General features: G+C 40.7%; 1 protein-coding gene across 2 annotated transcripts in view; it reads right to left on the bottom strand.

Annotated features, from left to right (window-relative positions):
* SLCO5A1 (solute carrier organic anion transporter family member 5A1) overlaps positions 1–16,232 on the bottom strand; it is a 117,440-nt gene that overhangs the window by 33,008 nt on the left and 68,200 nt on the right. The window lies entirely within an intron of this gene.

Raw genomic sequence — 16,232 nt, 5'->3', positions numbered from 1 at the left:
TGTTGTACTATATGACATTCCTACCAACAGTATATGAAGGTTCCAATTACTTCACACTTCCACCAATATTTACTTCAATTACAGGTAATGTTTGACTACTGCCACTTGGCGGATGTGAATTGGTACCCTACTGTGGTTTGGATTTTCATTTCCCCAGTAACTAATGAGGTTGAGCCTTTTTTTCATATGTTTATTAATGGTAATTTGAATACCCTCTTCAGAGAACGCCCTTCTTTAAGTTGGCTTACATGGAGCTCATTGTGATAGTGTGCCATGATCGCATATGGGCACCAGTTTGCATCGCGGTTGCTCCACTTCCCATTCAACTCGCTGCTTGAGACCTTGGAAAGCAGTTGAGGAAAGTCTAAAGCCTTGGAACTCTGCACTCGCACGGGAGACCCAGAAGAAGCTCCTGGATCCCGACTTTGAATCAGCTCAGCTCTGGCTGATGCAGCCACTTGAGGAATGAACCAGCAGATGGAAAAGTTTCTCTGTGTCTTTATGTATCTGCCTTTCCAATAAAAATAAATAAATATATTTTTGAGAATTAATTAGCTTATATGACTTATTACTGAATTATAGGAGCTATTTATATGTTCTAGAATTAACTACCCTAGCAAATATATGATTTATAAAAGTTTTATCTCCCATTCAGTGGGTTGTCTCCTTACTTTCTTGACAGCAACCTTTAATGAATGAATGAAAGAAAGAAAGAAAGAAAAAAAGAAAGAAAGAAAGAAAGAAAGAAGAGAGAAAAGAGAAAAAGGAAGGAAGAAATAAATAAAAAAACTTTAACATTGATGAAAACAAAGTCGTCTATTTTTTCTTTGGTTCCATTGTCTAATCCAGATTACAGAGATTTATATCTGTGCTTATTACTAAAAGCATTACAATTTTAGTCTTCCATTAAGAGCTTCAATCCACCTTGAGCTGATTTTTGTATATGCTATGAAGTAAGCGTTCAATTGCATTCTGTTGCATGTGGCTACCCAGTGGCCCCAGAGTCATTTGTTCAAATGACTCTTCATTCCCCCCCCTTTGGAATCTTGTTTTACCAGTTAATCATAAACATACAAGCTTATTTCTGGACTGTCAATTCTATGTCATTACTATTTATGTCTGCTTCAAATGAATACTATACAGTCATGATAAGTATTGCTTTTTAGCAAATTTTAAAACTAGGAAGTAAAAATCATCCTTCAACTCTGCTGATACTTGGTTTTTAAAAAAGAAAAAGATAATTTCCATCCAGTAATTCATTTCTCAAATGCCAGGGCTCAGAGCCCAGAACTCCACCCAGGAACCCAACAGCCCATCTGGGTTATCCCTGTGGTACTACCAAAGGTGGCAGGAACTCAAGTACTTAAATCAGCACCTGCTGACTCCTAGGGCACACATCAACAGGAAGCTCAGGTGTCTGATACGGGATACAGGCATCCCAAGTGATGCCTTCATTGCTGAGCCAATTCCTGCCCCTGTCAAGATTGCTTTGGCAGTATTGAGTCTCTTTAAACTTTCTGTATGAATTTGAGAAAGAACTTGTCAATTTCCATAAAGAAGCCAGCTGCAATTTTGTTGAGGATTATGCTTAATCTATAGATCAAGTTAGGATTTTTTGGTATCTCAATAATATTGTCTTACAGCACATAAACATGAGATGTCTCTGTTACATTTTCTTTCATTAATATTTATTTCTAATTGAAAGATAAAAAAATGTGTTATATTTGTCATGTGCAATATTTTTTGAAAAATATATATGTTGTAGAATGGCTAAATAAAGCTAGCTAATAAAAGCATTACTTTGTATTTTTATGTTTTTACAGTAAGAACATTTAAAATCTACTCTTTCAGAAAGTTTCAATACAAAAACAATTGTTCTTAAATATGGTCAAAATTTTGTACAATAGATCTCCTGAACTTATTTCTTCTATCAAGATTTTTATCACTTGAATAATATTTTCTTTACATTTCAAACAATATTTTGTGGTTTCCTAAGTATCTCACCATTTTTATGTTCATGTAAATGCACAACATTTGTTTAATTTCATTTTGAACTATTCATTGGTACTGTGTGGAGATACAATTAATATTAGTAAATCAATCTGGGTGAATACACTTTTTATTTTTAACGAGCTTTCACAACATATTTCTCAGGAGTTTTTCCACACAGGAGTATAAAACCTGTGAGTCCACTTTAGCTCTTTGTTTCCAGTCTGACTGCATTATATTTAATTAGCCTACCCAAGTTCTCTGCTAGTACCTCCAGTGCAATGGCAAACAGAAGTAGCAAGTGCAGACATCCTTGTTTGTGACTGAGAGAGAAAACATCGAGTCTTTTCCCATGAAATCTGAGGACAGCTGCAGGCTACAGATGCCCCTGACCACACTGCATTTTATTCTTCAATCATTCACATCATTGTTGACCTATCAAATTAAACTTGATAATATTTTTGTGTTATTTACCAATGTTATCAAGTATGAATTTCATAACTCATCTATATGTAGCTATATAGATATATATTTAATAGAAATCATTTGAACATCAGTCACATGTAAGGACCTGGTCTAGATTCTGGGGATACATCATGTGGGGAAACAATGGCGAACTGACCTGAATGTGAGAAGGTGGGAAATATTCGAGAAGCGAGCATTCAGCACAGAACGGAAAGCCAGGAGCTGGGCAAAGATCTGCAGTTGGGAGAAATGTTTGCAAGAGCTTTTTTTCACCAGGGGAAAAAAATAATTAGCCCTTCTTGATCTCTGTAAAAGATAGCTTAAGTCAAAAAAAATAAATGAGAAGTAGGGTTAAGGCAGTGACAGAAGTCTTAATCAGGAAGCTACACACAGCACATCCTCACCAGAAGATGTCATTTTGTTTCAAAAGAAATGCACAGTCCTAGCTGATAATCGAAGCTGCGAAGCAGGAATGGCACTGTGGTGCAGCACATTAGTGGCCTCTTGTGATGCAGGCATCTGACGGCACAGCGTTAGTTAGAGGTCTGACTGCTCCACTTCTTGGGCAGCTCCACATGAGTGTGCTTGGAGATGCAGTAGCTGATAGCCGCTACCTCTCTGAGAGACCAAAGTGAAGTCGCTGGCTCTGGGATTCCGCCTGGTCTGATCTCAGCTGTTGAGTCATTTGTAGAGTCATAAGAAGATGGAAGATTTCTCTACTCTCCCTCTGTGTGTGTGTGTTTCTTTCCAAAGAAAGGAATCTTTTCTTTTTTTCAGATTATTTATTTTTATTAGAAAGGCAGATTTACAGACAGAAGGAGAGGCAGAAAGATCTTCCATCTGCTAGTTGACTCCCCCAACGGCTGCAACAGTTGAGCTGATCCACAGCCAGGAGCTTCTTCCAGGTCTCCCAGCAGGGTGCAGGGCCCCAAGGCCTTGGGTCATCTTCTGCTGCTTTCCCAAGCTTCAAGCAAGTAGCTGGTTCCAAAGCGGAGTAACCAAAACACAAATCAGCACCCATGTAGGGTGCTGCATTTGGAAGTGGAGTTGACCCATTGCACCGGTCCCCAGGAATCTTTTCTTTAAAAAAGAAAAAGAAAAAGAAAAAGTATTCCCACACCATATGAAGTTAATTATTTTGCTTTATTATTATGGACTCACAGAATTTGGAAGGGAGCTGTGGCAAAGATCGCCACTTATCCTCAATGACTGTCCTTTATTCTGAAGCAAAGGTTGCCACGTTTTCTCATGCAGCTACACAATAAGTGCTTTTTTGCTTTGTGGCTCAAGCAGTGCCTGTGACAATCACTCACCTGTGCTGTAAAGGAAAGCAGTCATGGCTATCTAGAGATCGTACGTGGCCTCACACACTGATTCTTGAGTGTTAGCTGGGTGTAAGGCTTCCTGGAATACAGACAACAACTCCCAACCTCCCTTACAACCAGGCGTGGACACAGGCTAGGCAAAAGTGGCACATCCCTGTCCCTCTCTCCTTCCCTTGCACACTGGGTTGTGACACAGGACATTACTGAAATGGAGAGCAGGGTCTCCCACATGGATGGCAGGAGTCAAAGACTGAACTGTCTTCTGCTTTCCCAGGCTAATAGCAAGGAGCAGGATGAGAAGCAGAGCAGCCAGAACTCAAAATTGGCATCCATATGGAATGCTGGCAACACAGGAGACAATTTTAACCTGCAATGCAAGCTCCAGGCACCCTCAGTTCATAGATGATAAAATAAAAAGGAGGCTCTGAGGAAATGGGTGATTAAGTCTGTTAATATCAGTCACTGAAAGGCGTATCCTCTAAATGCTATGCTTCTAAACCCAAAGATTTTTCCAAATTTAAAACACTTTCATATTAAACATACATTCAAATTACAAAGTCCGTTATTTTCTCATTGTATTTTTTGCCAAGCACTTAACGGTTATCCCTACAAACAGGCACTCAGTTTTATTCTAACAGTGAAAGGAAACCATGTTTTTATTTATAGAAATCTGTTTTATGGTCTCAGTTCTATGTATTTGAGAAAAGTGTTTTGTAGCAATTTTTGCTGCAAGCAGCAGAAGGTCGAAACTCCTTTTAAAGGATCTTACAGGCCACTGCTTTAATCATGAGCTACAGGCCAAAAAATGCTATGATTAAAACAACCTAGGTTCTGTTCTAGTCCTTGCTTTGCTCCCAATTCCATCTTCTAATGAACACACACTCTCAGAGGCAGTCAGTGACGGCGCAAGCACTTGTGTCCCTGCCGCCCACATGGGAGGTCTGGGTTGCTTTCCAGGCTCCTGACTCAGCCATGCCTGTTGCAGGGATTTGAGAAGTGCACCAGTGGATGGACCATCTACTTTTTCTTCTCTTTCTCTCTCTCTCCCCCTCCCCCAAACCCCACTTCTATCTTTGTACCTTTAAAATAAAACAAAAACTCTTAAACACAAATATTTGAAAAGAAAAGGTAACTAAGATTGCATAATATTTCTTCGATTTCTTTCCCCAAAAAGTAAGTTTCTTCGCACTTCTGAGCACTTTAGTTTGCTTTTCAGAAACAGCAGTATATGCCAAGTGACTAAAAAGATACACCTCACATATCTACTCAACGTGTGCACTTGATATATGAGTACCTATTTTGCATCTCCAAATGGATGCTTCTATAGTACAAACAAGCCAGTTTAAGATGCTACTAATAATATTGAACTGCAGGAAACAAGCATACACAAATTGCCCCTTGACTACACAATAGACGTATGCACTTATCCTGTTTGCAAATATCCACTTTAATTTTTAAAAAGGTAAATTATATTTTGTCTCTCTTTTTTGCAAATAAAGAAATGGGAAACAGTTCAGTATGATGTGTTGAGAAACTGAACAGTTAGCCTGAAATCTAATCATGCCAGCGGCGAGCTCCAAATGACCCCTTGTTCCACCCTCAGCCAATGAGAAGATGCCACAACAGGAAGTCGAATCTGGCAGCCAAGCACATTTTCTGAGGTGCATCGCCAGAGGGCCCGGGTTACAAAAGAATATTACTTCAGCTTCTAATAACGTCTGGGCACAGATTTCATTCTTTAGATGAGAACAGGAAGGGATTCCTGCCTAGGTCATTATAACTCTATCCTGGTCATACTTTAAGGTACTCATTTTCTGGACATGATCTTTACAGGATATCAAAAAGCATCTCTGAGGATGTGTGAGAATTGGCTGGAAGACAGCAACTGGTCTCTAGCCCAGAACACCACAACTTGTACAGCCAGTGAGGCTTGAACTAGTGCCTGTACCTTCATTGTTTATCTGTGAAGCTGAGGTATTACGCAGCGTCCACTGCTGTGTCCTTCCCTTGATCCCTTCCAATAATAACCCTGAATCTTCCATTCTGCCTTGGAGGACAGGGTATTGGATGACAGCGGAGGGAAGCCAGGCTGACTCTTATTAATAATTAATACTTGTGTTCTTTACTCTCCATAAGCAATTTTCAAACATTTAAAAACTTTAAACAGTCTGCTCACATGAACACAAAGATGCCATTTCACAGCTGGTAGAACTCAAGCCACACCCTTTAGTGAAGTTGCTCAAGTTTACACATCTAACAAATACAAGGGCAGATCTTGAACCCCAGATCTTCTGACTTTGAAACCTTTCTCTTACTAGCATGCTAGGTCACCAAAGAAGTAGTTAAGAGATCCCCTTTCCTGAACAGGGCGTAGGCTAGCTAGAAGGGCATAGGCTAGCTAGAAGGGCGTAGGCTAGCTAGAAGGGCATAGGCTAGCTACTCTTACACAGTAAGATGTTCCCAGGTGTTATCAAAAGTGGAAATTGAGGTGCAGAAGGTAAGATGCTGCTTGGGATATCCATGGGTCATTTTGATGTGTCTGGATTGACGTTCTGGCTCTGCTTCCAATTCCAGCTTCCTGCAAATGCACACCCTTGGATGCAACAGGTAATAGCTCAAGTGTTTGGATCCCTGCCACCCTCTGGGAGGCCTGAATGAGCTCTGGGTTCCTGGTTTCAGCACGGCTCAGCCCTGACTGTTCTAGGCATTTGGAGAGCAAATCAAATATTCTCTCTCTCACTCTCGCTCTCTCTCAGAGCAAATCAACAGATGGAAGATTCTCTCTCACGGGCGTGTGCGTAAAATCAAGCACTGAGCCATTGGTTAACCAAAATGTCCAGGAAGAAAGGTCTTATTCATCAACAGCAAAATCCTTGGAGTGGTCAGGAGCACTGTGGGATGCTTGTCAGGTGACCTTGACTGAAAGCTCATTGAATTCAAGCCTTCCTTGATGCTACAAGTCAGAGAGATGTGCACTTTCATTCCCTCAACAAATCTATTTTGGCATATCTTGGACACTGTTCTAGTGCTTGGTTGTAAAAATGTTCCCATGTGTGCTCCTGATGCTTCACTCTTTCCCCTGGGTTTTCAATCCTTTTGAAATCTCCCTAAATCGTTCTCAACCCAATCTTATCATGAGGCATGCCTGGTTTGTGGGAGGGAAAAAAAAAGACTAGTTTTAGTGCCTAAGGCTCTTAAGGGAGCTCCAGGCCATTCTGAATATCAGTAATAACCACGGGGCTCTGAATGTAGCTGTACAAGCAAGAACAACAGGCAGAGAGAATTGTCTGAGCACAGCGTATCCCCCAGAAGTGGATGATACCTGTCTTCTTCTGTGTGTGTGCGTGCGTGTGTGCGTGCGTGTGTGCGTGTGTGTGTGTGCACGCGCATCGCCACATGCAGGGGAAGCAAATTTAGATCCAAGCAGTGTGTTATTAACCATCAAGACGAGTGAAAGAAAAGCAACACAGTTAACAGAGACTAATATTGTACTTTGCTTTACTCAGACATATGAAGTTATAACAATTATTTTTCTCCCAAACATCATGAAAAGCATCCACACTTGAGGTAGAGAAATAAATGGAAAGTGGGTAAATCAGAGCTAAAAAGGCTTACCTGTGGGAGCAGGCATTTAGCCTAGACACTAACACATCTGCACCACACATCAGGGTGCCCACTTCCTGGAGTGACTCCAGCTTCCTGCCAATGTACATCTTGGGAGCCAACAGTGATCAGGACCCTGATACCCACAGGAAAGGCTGTGCTGCCAGCTCTAAGCTGCAATCCCAGCCCAGCTCCAGCCATTTCAGGCATTTGTGGAATAAATGGTAAACAGGTGACCAAAATCAATCTCTCTTTCTCTCCCCATCACCTTTCCCAAATAAATGTACATCAAATAAATACAGAAAAATATAAAAGATCAGGAGCCAGTGGAATACCAGGCTAATCCTCTACCTGTAGTGCTGGCAGCCCGTATGGGCAGTGGTTCATATCCCACCTGCTCCACTTCAAACACAGCTCCTTTCTGATGGCCTAGGAAAGCAGAGAAGGATGGCTTAACTCCTTGGACAGCCTCTGCATCCATATGAGAGAACTGGAGGAAGTTCCTGGCCCCAAGCTTCAGTCTGGCCCAGATCTGGCTGGCCCAGCTCTAGCCATTGCAACTCTCTCTGTCTCCCTCTCTCAATCTCTCCTTCTCCCTCCCTCCCTCTCTGTAGCACTTTCAAGTAAAATAACAAGTCTTTTAAAAACATTTTAAAATATTAACCCTAGATCCACAAATGGCTAAAATTTATTTGATGTATAACATGTTACAACTGTAAAGCAGTTAAAGTTTTCTCATTTATATCACATCTCCAAGCCTCCTTTGGCTACGATGAGATGGCCTTTCAGCCTTGCATTTCAAAATTTCAAAATTTCTCTTCCAATTTGCCATATCCTGTTAGCTATGCTTGTTTTCTTCTCTTAAATTCCACTCCCTCCAGGTAAGTTACCCTGTGAATGTGTTCCATATGACCTAAGCCTTAATTTGCTATTCTGCCTTAGATTCCTTTTCCTGAGAATATTTCTGAAAGTGGGCATTACAGTAATCAGCAGCTATTTCTCAGGCACTGTTCTAAGCCCATCACATACATTCTCTAATTCAATCCACAAAACCTCTGGTTTTCACAAAGCTTGGTGAGCTCAGCTGGTCTAGGACTACAGCCAGTCTCCTGGGTCTCTGTATTTGTAGGGTCTTGAGGATGTTCTTATATTGGTCCTTCAGCAATATAAGCACCTGAAACAATTCCAAGCCCAAAGCAGAATATTTAAATATTTATGTATGGACGAACAGGGGGTGGAAGGAAGGATGGATGAATGGATGGGTTGATGTGTGGGTGCATGAATGAGTACGTGGACGAATAAGTAGACAGATGGCTGAGAGGGTGAAGGTGGCCGAGATGCATGAAAAGTCAGAGCAAGAATTTCCACAAGGCTTATTTGCCTCTAAACTGCTGTACCAGATACGTAATACATAAGATGTTGGAGAAAGAATTAATATAATAAACATGCTAAAGCATAAGCAGATTCTCTGAGGTCCACTTCAGTCTTACAGTATTGACCTGCACAATCAGATGTATAGCATGTAAAAGTTGCTCCTTCACCTTATCTTGGTTAGAAAGAGGAGGACCTTTTACAGGAGAGGGAAGGGCCTCCACAGCAGTGTGGCTAGATTCACAGACAGCTCCTCGCTAACACTGTGCCTGTCTGAAGGTGGAAACTTAACAAAAGTCACCTGTCTTCACCATCACAGTGCAGGCTGGTTGAAAGAAAGATAGCGTGACTGGGATGCTCAATTCTGTACAGATGGTTTTTTTGTTTTTTGTGGTTTTTTAAAGATTTATTTATTTATCGGAAAGTCAGATATACAGAGAGGAGGAGAGACAGAGAGGAAGATCTTCCATCCGATAGTTCACTCCCCAAGTGAGCGCAACGGCCGATGCTATGCCAATCCGAAGCCAGGACCCAGGAACTTCTTCCAGATATCCCACATGGGTGCAGAGTCCCAAAGCTTTGGGCCATCCTTGACTGCTTTCCCAGGCCACAGGCAGGGAGCTGGATGGGAAGTGGAGCTGCCAGGATCAGAACCGGTGCCCATGTGGGATCCCGGTGCATTCAAGGTGAGGACTTTAGCCACTAGGCCACGCTGCTGGGCCCATGTACAGATGTTTTAAAGTGCCTTCACGGAGACTGACTTTTTAATCTTTGTAAGAATCTGAGGGTCAGTGCTGAGGTATGAGCAGGGGTAGGACTGTGTGGCTGAGGACTGAGCATTATATGACTGATATACTTATGTCCTCTCTGTCACCTTCCTCCCGCTGGAGTCACCTTCTCTTCCAAGTGAGGGTGAACTGAACGCTAGTCAACTCAATGAAATCATTTTAAAAACACAAGTATATCGCACAAATGAGTTATTTAGTATGAAATAACTCATACATATGTGTCATGCTAGCAACAAGAATGGAAACAACTGCTTGTCCAATAAAGACTGATGGAGTGTAGTTCCCTACAGTTATCCTGCGCAGCTATAGAAAGAAAGGGGCAATGTCTCCACACTGCTGTGGTTCAGAGAGAACTGTGTATCCACCTTTGGATAGGAATGGAGGAAACACTAATAAAAATATCCATAATACAAAGTAGAATGCACTAATTTAACAAATGGCTTCCTACAGAAGGAGGGAGAGAACTGGAAGAAACCAGACAGAAGAAAGATCTCTTTGAATGTTCCTTGAGTTATGGCACTGACAAGTACCTGAATGTTTTTACACATGTAAGATAACATTTAACTTAAAAATATAAAAATAATCTGAAAAAACTAAAGTCAAATTCAAACAAATACACTTTGCAGTATATCCAAACATAATCAGAGAATTACTACCAATATCTGTAGGTTGCAGTACTCGGAACACTCATGGTAAAAGAGAGCTTTCTGTCAAATGAATCACAAGGAAATCTAAAGTTGCATTTAGTATTTCATTCTTAGTAATAATACTGATCGTTAGTTTAAAATTATTATACACTCACACTTGGAAAATTAATGATGCTAAAGTTCTTTGGAAAAAAAAGATTTTCAATGTTAGACATAATATAAATAGAGGAAGTAATAACTCATCTTAAATTGAAAGTATAAATATCAATATAAACTCACAATTTATTTTTCTCTCTTTGTTGAAAAACAACCCCAGAACAACACGGAAGCAATGAGCTCTATAGCAGACCAGATGACGGTCTCTATACACCATCTTCCTTCCAAAGGATCCAGGACTCTTCAGGGAAGTATGAATGCCCACAAGACTAGGGCAAAAAGTGCACAGGAATACGGAGTTCACTGTGGTCAGACAGCACAAACCTACTGAGGCCATGCCAAAAGACATAGATGCTAGCTTGAGGAATTCCCAGCAGCCAGTGATAGGACAGCAGGAGCATCTAAAGGAACAACAGATGCAGTGGACCAAAGCACAGCAAATGCATATGCATGTGTAAGTTATGAATATTACATATACACTATGAATATGCGCAGGATTTGTTTAAGAACCTACTGGTCCTGTAGTGAATTTGCTGAAATGCAAATCTTCTTTCAAAATCAGATAAAGAAACAGAATTCTCAGTCATCTGGGAAACCAACAAAACAGGAGGCTGGTCATCCCATGGATTAGTTTAGAACAGTTCAGAGAGACAGAGATTCAGAATTCATTGTGAACACACATGCCCTCCCTACACTTCCTTGCTGTCTCCTATGATAAAGACTAAAATAGTCCCCTCTTCTATTCACATAGGAATGTATCACCTGTCTTAGTGAGTGGGATTTAACAAAATGCCTTTCAGTTACCAGTCTGGTTAGACCAATAGTTTGTTTTAAAACCAGAAAACTTACAAGACTTTCAATTGGGGGTATAAACTTAACACGGTCTCATAATGGGGGGGGGGGAATGTGATGATTTTTATTGGCATGTACTAATGCCTTACAATATAATTATATCATTTAATTTTTTTGCAGAAACGATCATTCAGATTTTACAAACAAGCAACTGAGTAGTTGAATAACTTGGCTCAAAGCCACATCTAGTTACGTGACAGACCTGGGTTTCAAAGGGAGGCCTGTGTACCACATCAGACTGCTCAAGTAAAGAAAAACAGATGTTGTGGATACTGGTCATGGGATATGATGCTACTAAAAATGACAAAGTGATGAATTGGTTAATAACTAGTCCCCTTCTAAAAAGATAATGGAACTCTGTGAGAACTTATTTGGTAAATGTAGCCTTGTAAAAATTAGTTAAGACTAGAGCAGAAAGAAATTGTAGAGTTCATTCCAGGCCAAACTATTGTTTTCGAGATTAGAAAACAGACCGAAAGTGAAAAACTGATAAACTTGAAGTCACACAGAGGACAACAACCCAAAGTTTGCCCATTCCCCTAGGAGAATTGGGCTAAAATTAGCCTGGGCAATCTGGCTGAATTAACAAAGTGTATCTGCAAGGCACTGTTTGACTCCTAGTCATGGCATGACACCTAAAGATTAATAATGTTGTTCTACAATCATGGGTCTTTTGGACCAGCTTCCCAGCACCATTTATTGATAAATATGACTATGATCATTTCTATCCGGTCTCATTAAGAGCCATCAGAGCTCTGTGGAGTAGGCCTCTTACATAATAACTGGAATCTATGTGACTGGTAAAATATTGAAGATACTAACATGAAAAGCATTTTATAAAAAGATCTTTAAAAATATAAGTCTCTAGCCACTTGTATGATCAACTAAACATGCAAAATTATTCATAAGAGTATACAATTTAAGTGGCACTTTTAAATGAACATTAAAAAGACATCATTTGGGGCTCTAGCGTTCCTGGGTGTTCCATGTAGACATCCTGATGCAAAAGAAGGGGATCGTGCCACAGCTAGCATCTGCCTGGGGCTGGGGCAATGAAGCTGCTTCCTGCTAGGCAATGGCTGTGTTTGAGAAATGCATCCTTCCTTTAATGTATTACCAGACGGTATCCTTGCCTGCAGCAAGTGCCAATGGGCTAGCCTTGACAGATCACATCCTCTGAGTCTTCTGAACCATATCCTGGTTAACTGTCATTATTCATGCATGGGCCAAGAACCTGCCCCTTGGCAGGCACTCAGACAACTCTAAAATTAATTAATTGATGAAAAAGGAAAGAAAATCTGAGTGTCCTGCCATTGTCCACCATAACCTTTTACAAAATTTCTCATTAGCATGAAAGAAACACAAATTAACTCCATATGATTGATACTTCTTTGTTGGAAAGACAAAGAACCTGCATTTGTCACTCTCAGCTCCTAAGAATCTCTGACTGGAAGTTGCTAAAGATTATGTGAATGAGGAGACTCTAGGAGTTGCTGCACAATGCTATTTGTAAGTTGCTTCCTCTTCTCTCTGAGGAGAACATTGAGGGTAGTGCCAGCACAGGTCTTTTGCAGTCTAATGAAATCATGTGATCTTGGCAATGGCCCATGATGCTAGCACACACACCCACACCCAAGCTACTCTGTATTGAAAAGCTTAATGTCGATAATCAAAAGGAAATCTCTGTATATCCTTATGAAACTACTGCAAAAATGAGTTTCAAAAACTACTCATACAGATAAAGTAGCATAGAAAATGTGTGCGGTGCCCAGGAATAATGAAACCAATCAAAACATATTCACTTTCCCCTTGGAGTGACTCCTAAAAGCTACCATGTGTATTCAGGGTCCCCACCTTGAAATTCACTAACAAAACCACAAATCAGTGGTTAAGAATGGACAGACATGTGATCATATAATCAACAACAACTGAAGGAATTTTTTTTAATCATACCCAACCTAATACCCTTGCCACAGAAATAAGTAGCTTGATTTTTCTACAATGAAAAACAAATGTAAATTTTCCAAGTCCATTTTCCTTGTTAGAAAAACACAAATGTCCAACTCTGTGAATTCACACACCAAAGGACAGGATCCCAAACTGTAAAGATCACAGTGCTGGAGGCCGACTTGTAGTGTGGTGGTAAAGTTCACTCCTACACGGGCGTGGATTCGAGTCCCAGCTGTGCCACTTCTAATTCAGCTCTCCGCTAGTGCACCTGGGAAAGCAGCCAGTGACGGCCCAAGTACTTGGCCCCTGCACACATGTGAAGACCTGCATAGCATAGCAGCTTCCTGGCTTTGGTCTGAACCAGTCTCAAGTATTACAGCTATTTGGGGAGTGAACCAGAGAATGGAAAATCTCTCCTCCCCCCTCTCTATCTCTCTCTTTCTTTCTACCTATCTCTTCTCTCTCTGTAACTGTGCCTTAAAAATAAATAATCCTTTTTTTAAATCACAGTGATTTAAAAGCAAATATTGTTGACTATGTCTCAGTGGCAAAGGCTGAATGGGGTAGAATCCTGAAAAGACCAATGCTGTCTCTTTGGAAACAGAGAAAAATTTGAACAGAATTATGACATTAATATATGTCCACTATAATATTTTAATGAGAGTCATATACCAGGATTAATAGACTCCAAAAAATGCAAGAAACTCTGGTATGCAGCTCTACCACATATGTTACTCAGAGCAAATTACTCAGACTCTTTGAGCCTTTGTTTCCTCATCTGGAGAACGAGCATAATCAGTAATGTGTATTACATTGGCATTAGATACACGGATCAAACACTTTACATCCACTTAAAACATCCAGTATTTTATTCTCAGTAAATAACAATCATTTGGTGGTTTCGTTCTCAGACCTGTTCAAGCGATATGAAATCAAATGTAAGATGCTATCACCATGACCACAGACATACAATGTATGACTAAGTGGTGCCACCCATTTACATTGTGTACCTGCTTGAAGCTACGTAAGTAACCATGAGAGCAGATTGCTACTCACTGCATTAACTTAAACCTCACCACAACATCAACACATAGGGAGATATACTGAGATTTGTCTCACTTTACTGATAGACTCTTAATTTGAGCTCAAGTTTTGAGATGTGACTTGTCCAAAGTCACAGAGCTGGCAACCAAAGGCAGCAAAATTTAGTTTTTCAGTCCAACTGCTCTTCCAGAGTTTCTCCCACCATGGTAGCTTTTGGAGCATATCAGTTTCAAAACTTTTAGCCTCCAATAGTAAATAGGACCCCAAGCAGCTTAGCAGAAGGACAATGCCTAGAAGAATGGCCTAGGATGCAGACCTGCTGCTGGGTGGGTACATGCACTAGAGAGAGGAATGAAGGGCAGCTGCCTTGACACGCTCATCTCACACACAGAGGGTCACCACCTCCCACAGGGCACAGGGGCCTCCATGTGACTGCAGTGCGAGCCAGGTGGACTCAAGTTCTCAGATTCAGAAAGCATGCCTTCCATCCCTACCTGCTTGCCTTCAGAGCCCATCTTTACCCCATCCCCGACTTTCAACCCATGAATTGTCTCTCATCTTTTTTTTTTTAAGAAGAAGCCTTACCCTCCCTTCTTGCTTGTGCCCATGCTTAAGATGGCCCTCCACAAAAAATAAGGACTTTTCCTCCAAACTCTAGGTGGGCAAATTATGCTTTTCCTTAAAAGCCACTGCCCCCATGAAATGTAACTCATACACACTCCGCTGCTTCAACCACACCACAAGCAAACTCTGCAGCCAAACATCGCAGGTCCAGCTGCATTTCTCACTCCATTTTTTTTTAATAGGAGTTGCCAATCTAGCTTGCCCTTAGCAACAGTAATGAGACAGCTTTGGTCAGCATGCAATCAAGCCACATCAGTTCCTATCCAGTTCTCACTGCCTCCCTGCCCAGTAGCCTGGGGATCCACACAGTACATCTGGTTGGAAACAAGGGCAGAAAGGATGGCTTCCCTACATGTGCATCCCAAGGAATGCTGCTCATGAGAAGGCTACCCCCAAAACAACTGGGATTCACGGTCAAACAAATGTGTGAGAGACTGGAACAAGCATCTTCCTCTGGGAGAGTAAAACGCATAGCAAGACCGAGGAACAGGCCAGCAGTACAGAATCCTACAAAGTAACTTGAACACAGCAAATTCCAAATGTATTCAACTACAATCCTCTCAACAACAACACTTAATTTGGGGAATGCTTGACACTGCCTCAAACTTAACAGTCATGGATCTCATTATGAGACAACGCTCCCTAAGAATCACCACCCAAAAAAGGCTAGTAGAAGAGTCAAAGCAGAAAGGAGAGGTTTAGGTTTTCTGGCACTAAACCGCAAAATACTCTGCAACTGTTACATTAATTTTAAAAGGCATTTTTTTAAACAAAGGCAGGAGAGAAATATTTTTAAGTTCGTGACAGTGATCGACAACAGTGTACTCTTGAGATGCATATTTGCTATCATGGGTCACAACCCAACCTCCCATTTTCTATGTACAAGATGAAGTGCAGGACAAAATGATTACCTGAATGCATCACATCAACTTCTCTTTCTACAGCCACAGAATTTTGTCTATTCGCATTCAGACAATTCAAGCTGACTGAACTTGAATATAAAATTGGAAAGGAAAAAGCCTAAGACCTCTGAAAGGTTAAACACACTAACTATATAAATAGATTTTGCTAATAAGGTGGCCCTTAGGAAAGGCCACTTTCTGGACAATTTGCCATCCAGGTAACACTGAGGAGGTATCTAGAATATTACATGACACAGTACAGTAAAATTCTTCCAATACCTGAGAGGCAGTGGTCTCTTATTTCTACAAATCCAACTAACAATGAAAGATTTGAATACCTAGTAGTATGAATGCATGCATCAAAGGCTTCTAAAAATCAGTTTATCTAGAAACACACTGTCTAAAATAGAAATCATAAAATTTTCTTTTAACTTTAAGCATCCCAGGTAATTCAATTAAAATCTTTTCACATTTATAAAGATAAAGCACTGATTCTAGGAACTAATCTATAGACAT

This window comes from Ochotona curzoniae, unplaced genomic scaffold (genome assembly GCF_017591425.1).
Source record: "Ochotona curzoniae isolate NIBS_2020 unplaced genomic scaffold, NIBS_Ocur_1.0 contig_1071, whole genome shotgun sequence".
Classification (NCBI taxonomy): Eukaryota; Metazoa; Chordata; class Mammalia; order Lagomorpha; family Ochotonidae; genus Ochotona; species Ochotona curzoniae.
Note: the sequence above shows the minus strand (reverse complement) of the source record. Positions and strands in the feature narration are given on the sequence as shown.